Raw genomic sequence first — 7,984 nt, forward strand, 5'->3', positions numbered from 1 at the left:
GAGGTGCCAGGTGGGTTGGTACCCATGAAGGACCTCTCTTTTTGTACATCTAAGGCATGAGCTACATTGGCTAAAAGGTTATTCAGAGTCTGAGCAGTCTGCACAGTATGACTCCTGGCTAATGCCGCGGTGGTAGCTCCAACAGCCGCCAATGAGATGCCAGTAACAATGTCAGCCGCTTTGGACCCAGAGAAGAGCATGTCTGATTGCATGCGGGTTGATGCCCCAGGTCCCGCCTCTGAGAAAAAGGTATTGGACGGGTCTGATGCTCTTTGGGCGGATGACACCTAAATGAACATCAGTACAAAGTCCCAATTTATTTCTAATATCAGAGATCAGACCTCTACTCTTGCCTGATGTGTCTAAAACAAAAAGGGGGAACTGTAGAGAGCTGCGTAATGCCGCGCCTTAAAGATGGAGCTGGTTTCCGCCTTCCACTTTGCGATGGTGAGTGCTCTCTGTCACGAACAACTCCACATTTGGCTAAGGCTGAGGATCTGGCTTGCTTCCATGTATGTGGACCTATCTGCATTGCCCACGTGGCATGCTGGGGTTGGCTACCCAGAGGCTATTTAAGCTGTGGGCTGGTTTTCCCCAGGGTAAGATGATTGTTCAAGGTTCCTGAATAAAGTGCATTGAAAAAGAAAAAAATTAGACTAGAGCTGTCACGATCTAATCATTGACTTTGCAAACACTTTCATAGCACAAACAGTGGTCTGCTTTACTAATCTCTTAGGCATTTCTCAATGCAATCAAGATGATAATTAAGATTCAGTATCATACCAACATCATGAACAAATTCAACATCTCTACCACGGGAATAGATAAATAGACAGGAGCAAGAGCCGAAGTGAGTGCAGAAACTTTCTAGTGAATAAATGGAGTCTCCAGAGTTGAAAATGTTAGATAGCTACTGTTTCAAAGGATACATAAGCAGAAGTTGCAGGTTGTCAGGCGTATAATTTTGAAAAGCACAATTGTTATATTTTTGAAGAAACTACCATTTGGCAAGTCAGTATTGCAACATGCCCAAGCGTGAACTGAACAAGAACAACCCCATTAGACATGACAAAGTGAACTTGGGAAAGCCTGTGTGGTCTTAACCCTACAAACAACTGCAGGCAACTAAGGAATGCTGAGAGCAGGAAAAATAGTCTTCTCCAGGGAAGGGCATACCAATTGGTTATTCAATAGCAAATGATTAGCCCTGAAAAAATACGTATAGTTACCATTCTATAGTTTGAAGAGGCTATATTTAGGAATATATATGTAAATACACCTGTGCATACAATGACAATTAATTTTTTAAAAGAGGCCATTAATTTGAAAGACTACAAGAAGAATATATGGGAATGTTTGGAGGCAGGAAAAAGGAAGGGGAAATATTATGATTGTATAATAATATTTAAAATAAAGTATGTACACAAAAATCAATAGATCAAGAAAAAGAAGACATTCAATAATTTTTAAGGGCTGTAGAGTTGGCTCAGAGGTTAAGAGCGCTGCTTGCTCTTTCAGAGGTCCTGAGTTCAAGTCCCAGCAACCACATGGTGATTCAGGGCCATCTCTGATGAGATCTGGTGCCTTCTCCTGGCATTCAGGTGTACATGCAGGCAGAATACTGTATACAAAACAAGTAAATAAATAAATCTTTTAAAAAAGACATTTTAAAAAGAGGCATACAAATTAAAAGAAAACAAATCTGACATTATTAAAATTGATATGTTTTTACTAAAGTATATAACAGAGGAAAGTACAAATTATATTGGTTATTCTTGATTATCAACTTAATGAATTTTAGAAATCACCATGGAAATGAAACTCTGTGTCTGTCTGCCAGGATTACCTATGAGCACAAGTGAACTGGGAAGTCCTTCCTTGAACATATGCAGTTTTTCTGTGAGCTGGGTACCAAGAATGGTTGCTGAGTACAGCATCCAGCACTCTCCACTTCTAGATTGAAGGTGCATAGAGACTGGTTGCCTGAAACTCTTGCTCAGTGACTCTCATGCCATGACTGATTGAACTCTGTGCGTCAAAATAAACTATTCATTCCTTAAAAAGCATTCTTGCAAAACACTGAAAAAATAATTGAAGATAAACATTTCTAATACATACAGGATTTTTAAAAGTCAACATTGGAAAAGCGAAAAATTCAATAGAAAAATGGACAAAGGTCACAATAACTCAAGAATAACTCAAAAAGTCCTTACTCAAGAATAAGATAATAACTTGTCTTAAGGTAAATGGGAACAGGACAGGAACTTATCACAGAGGGCTTCTGAAAGACTCTACCCTGCAAGGTATCAAAGCAGATGCTGAGACTCATAGCCAAACTTTGGTCAGAGTGCAGGGAATCTTATGAAAGTAGGGGGAGATAGAAATACCTGGAGGGGACAGGAGCTCCACAAAAAGATCAACAGAGCCAAAACCAAATCTGGACATAAGGGTGTTTTCTGAGACGGCTACTCCAATCAAGAACCATTCGTGGAGATAATCTAGAACCCCTGCACAGCTGTAGCTCATGGCAGCTCAGTGTCCAAGTGGGTTCCCTAGTAATGGGGACAGGGACTATCTCTGAAATGAACTGATTGGCCTGCTCTTTGATCAACTCCCCCTCATGGGTGTGCAGCCTTACCAGGCCACAAAGGAAGACGATGCAGCCAGCCCTGAAGAGACCTGATAGACTACTATCAGTTGGAACAGGAGGAGGACCTCCACTATCTGTGGACTGGGAGAGGGGAATGGGTGGAGAAGAGGGAAGGAAGATAGGTTTGGGAGGGGCAAAGGGAGGGAGCTACAGGTGGGATACAAAGTGAATAAACTGTAATTTATAAAAATAAAAATTTAAAATAAAAAGAAAATTAAAAAAGATAAATTATAATAAATAACTCAAGAAGAATTATTGTAAATGCCTTTGTAAATGACAATACAACTTTGAATAGCAACTGTATTAATTAGCCTACATAAATATCTAAATATATTTATATCCAGAACTTCAGAAAAAACCTTGTACTTTATACAACTTAAATAAATGGCCAAATAAAACTAATATGTATAGCACATACATTGTTTACTTTCTTCATTCCTAAAACTGGATACCTGACAGGAGTAACTTAAGGGAGAAAGATTTTATTTAGGCTCATATTTAGAGCCACAGCATGGTGGAGTTCTACACGCCAGAGGTATGTTTCTTTATTAAATAATCTTAACCAGGTTTAAAATGAAGATTAACCATAGTATTATGTATCCTTATTTATGTATGTGTGTTTATTTGTGGATATACAAGTATGTGAGTATACACACACACACGTAGAAAGAGGCAAGAGACAAACACATACAACACTCAGCACTCTCCATGAAAACATAGGAATACCTAAAGTAAACAATATTATTGCTTGAACATGAAAGTAACCTAGATTGTATTTAGTAAGGGTATAACTGATTAAATAATATCAAAAAGCAGATTATTATGAAAGTGAAAATGAGTGAAATGAGCTATTTGAAAATGGACAGATCTGTTGAAAGAAAACAATAATTCATCAAAAATATAGACAATAGTTTTTATGTGTATCTATTTTAGAAATAGTAAAAAGAAAAACAGGTCAATCATTCTATTCTATGCACAGATATGTATGATTTTCACACAAATCATTATAATCAATAAGAAAACAGAATGCTTCAGAAAGAAAATGTTTATTGCAAAGTGATAACTCTATTGTGTATTGTTTTTATGTTTGAATTCTTTCCAAATTCTTCATAACTTTCTTTCATCTTGGCTTGCTATGAGAAACGTATAAACACATATAAAAATTTCATTTTCTTTGGTTTATTTTACTGCTGTCATGTGAGGATATAATTTTTATATATTAGAGCTGTGGCTTCAGGGTTCCTACCATTTCTATTATATTATGTTATTTTAAATGGTAAATACATCTCCAAATTTAAATATCATCTTAAAGAGAAAAATATCAATGGAGATTGTAATGATATGCAAATACTGTTAAGTCTTCCTGGAAGAATAAAATCTGTGTTTTGCTTTAGGTAATTTTATTTTATTGTCCTTTAGGAAAGTATATAAATGATAATCCACACTCAGGTACACAATCTGAAGGGAACAGTTTTCAGTTTTTGTCACGAAAATATTTTCCACCTGCTTGAACAAATTGAATGGACGTTAGTCTTTCAGTGGTAGGCTGCTGTCTTGTTACTTGTTTTTTCCTACTTCCAATGTCCATCCCATTTGTCTTTCTAAGTGAGGATTGATCATCTTACCCCAGGTCCTCTTTCTTGTTTATCTTCTTTAGGTGTACAGATTTTAGTAGGTTTATCCTATCTTATAGGACTATATAAGTAAGTATATACCACGTGTGTCTTTCTGCTTCTGGGATACCTCACTCAAGACCTTTTCTAGAGCTCACCATTTGCATGCAAATTTCATGATTTCCTTGTTTTTAATTGCTGAGTAGTATTCCGTTGTGTAAAAGTACCACAATTTCTGTATCCATTCCTCCGTTGATGGACATCTGGGTTGTTTCCAGGTTCTGGTTATTACGAATAAGGCTACCACAAACATGGTTGTGCAAATGTCCTTGTGTACTTGAGCATCTTTTGGATATAGGCCTAGGAGTGGTATAGCTGGATCTTGAGGAAGTGCTATTCCTAATTGTCTGAGAAAGCACCAGATTCATTTCCACAGAGGTTGTACAAGTTTACATTCCCACCAGCAGTGGAGGAGGGTTCCCATTTCTCTACAACCTCTCCAGCATGTGTTGTCAATTGAGTTTTTAACCTTTGCCATTTTTTGGATATAACCTAGAACCCCTGCTCGAATGTAGCCCATGGTAGCTCAGTATCCAAGTGGTTTTCCCTAGTAAGGGGAACAGGAACTATTTCTGACATGAGCTCAAGGACTGGCTCCTTTACCTCCTCCTGCCCCCGAGGGAGGAACATCCATGCTAAGCCACAGAGGAGGGCATTGCAGCCAGTACTGAAGATACCTGATAAGCTAGGGCAGTCAGATGGAAGGGGAGGAGGACCTCTCCTAGCAGTGGATTTGGAAAGGGGCAGGGAGAAGATGAGGGAGGGAGGGTGGGATTGGGAGGGAATGAGGGAGGGAGCTACTGCTGGATACAAAGTAAATAACCTGTGATGAATATTAAAAAATACAAATTAAAAAAATACAAAAAGGATATATCATAAAATAATATGGACAAAAACAAATACTCATAATAAACGAAAAAAGTCTTTCAAATGTTTTTTAAATATTTTATAATATCATATATTTCTAATAAGTAGAAAAACGTAGCATAATGAGGTAGACAACTAAAACGGGCATTATTAGTAAGCAAATCACTTTGGCTCCCTTCCAAATAACATAACATTTATAAATAACTTGTTCCTGTTTAACTAGTAAAATCACTGTTATTTAATGAGTTAGCCAAAATGGTATTTATTTTTCACTTTCTTTCAGTGCTATCATTTATTTTAGACAGTATCACATGCCTGCAGGAATTTGCATATTTGTACACAAACATGCAATATCAAATGGAAGTTTAGAAATCTGTTAAAATGAGATGAAAATGGAACAAAAGTATTTACCTACAAGGAATTGGAAGACTTGACTTCACAATAAAATTTCTCTAATAAAGCAAGGATTCAGATAAAAAAGTTCCTGTGAAGAAGTAAAACAGGAGCATATTAGTGATTTGAAGAAGCTGAAATCAAATGACCCCGTTCTTGACAAAGAGTTTGGAAATTTGTGGTAGAGTCAGATTTAATGTTATTCAGTTTCAGAAATAACTGTTGCCATTAGAAATCACAAATCCTGGCCACATTTTACTGAGATTATCTCTTTTACCGGTGAATATGAATGTTTTAACTCTCAATTTTCATATTCTAAAAGTAATGTAGCAACTTTTAGTCTGGAGTGAGCTAAACAAACAAAAATGTCAATGAAATAAACATACACTTGGACATTTCTCTTCCTGGCTCTGTAGGTTGTAATTAGCATTACCAAACTAAAGCAAGATTGGAAATAATAAACAAAAATGGTCCCAAATTATAAATGAGACATAATTAAACTATAATTCACCCTAACAGAACATTTCACAGACAGATTCTGGCTGCTGTGGGTCTGTTGATTCTCAGTGACCACTGGGCAGAAAGTGGTAAAGTCAGTCTACATTTTTAATCTTGCAACTTCCCATTTTGAATAAAAAATAAATAAATTCCTTGGAAAGAAACATCTGATAGCATCAGGTTAAAGAAAGTGTGTTTTAATGGTTCATTTAATGAGACTAGGAAGAATAAACATTTATATTTTTTGGCTGATAAAGTAGACCAAATATGAAGCACATATACTTGAATAACATTGGAGAGAATGAGGTTGGGACCTCCTGATGTTGTGAATGTGCCTCCAGGAGCACAGGTGAGACAAATGAGCTTTGAGGTGAGTCTGGTCTAAGCACATGACTTAGCTGATTGCCAGAAAATGCTCTGCATGATACTTGACGTCACAGTAGTAAGCATTTTTTTTTTTTTTGTATGGTGGGTGTTTCTTTGAGTTTAGTCCTTTTCCAAGACTGTGAGCTGTGAGTTGTTTAATAGTGGATAGGATGGTTCTTAGATACCTGAAAATGTACAGCTTATGTGTACTGGATTTACAGCCATACTATCTCAACCCAAATGAGAGTTTTGGCCACTCTGCAGTGCCGTAATAAAGTTATTTAATCTCTTTTCTGAAGTTTCCCCATTAAGCTTTTGCCCAGTGTCTGTGTATTGTGAGAAAGAAGGAGAAAAGCGATCACTAACTTCATTTATTTTTACATAATATACTTAGGTTCAGTTGAAATAGAACTATGAATGAACTCAATCATTTGATATGATTCTTCCAGTAATTGCTCTAAAGTTATTAATAATTTTGATGTTTTTTTATCTCTAGTATTTCTTTATCCTTTTACTTCCACCTAGTTTCAATCCTGGTACTGACTTTTCTCAAGCCTGAAATCATTTTAGTTCCTTTCCAAGTGAACAATGGCTTCCTTTTCTTCTGTCTTTCAGCTTTCACAATAGAGTCTGCAATTCTGGGGCCATCCCAGCCTCCATAGTTATGAGGACAGCACTGGTGTCCTCCTTCATCATCCCCAAAGGGTTATCAACCTACTCTTTCTCTGCTTCGGGTACAAGTGTTTCTTCTGAACCAATTACCCTCCTATCTTTGTGCTCTAAAGAATCGGATTTTCACGCCCAGCTATTTTTTCTCTTAGGGTAAGTTTTATGACTAGGTCATTTTGCTTATTTCTTCTCCCTCTTTAATACTAGATTCTGCTGCCTTTACAGAGTTCTCAGCTTCACATACGATTTGACATTTACATCTTTTTTTCAATTCTGAGGCAGTTTTATTTACCTGCCATTTGTGAAGTACTAGCAGGTCATCAGTTCAAAAACAGACATATGTGTCACCTCCAAAAAGAACTACAGTAAATGTTGCAGGTACAATGCCAATTATCTTACCACTGAGATACCCAACTACAGTGTTTTGTCTTCACTTACCCACTTGTACCTGTAATGTGATGTGATGTGATGTGTGTGTGTGTGTGTGTGTGTGCACATATGTGTCTGTATTTTATAATTCTGGTAATAATGTAACAATAAAAATACTTGCTAATGACTAGAAACATTTTTCTCAATTAAAATTGACCATTATGGGCTACCTCTGAGCCAGGGTATTAGGTCCTCTCCATGTAGCCTTGCCAGGCCACAGAAGAAGACAATACAACCAGTCCTGTTGAGACCGGATAAGCTAGGGTCAGATGGAAGGGGAGGAGGACCTCCACTATCAGTGGACTAGGAGAGGGGCATAGAGGGAGAAGAGGGAAGGAAGGTGGGGTTGGAAGTAGACAAGGAAGGGGGCCACAGCCAGGATACAAATAAATTGTAATGAATGATAATAATTAAAAAAGAAAAAAAACCCTGACCATTA

Source organism: Meriones unguiculatus, chromosome 8 (assembly GCF_030254825.1).
Source record: "Meriones unguiculatus strain TT.TT164.6M chromosome 8, Bangor_MerUng_6.1, whole genome shotgun sequence".
Taxonomy (NCBI): Eukaryota; Metazoa; Chordata; class Mammalia; order Rodentia; family Muridae; genus Meriones; species Meriones unguiculatus.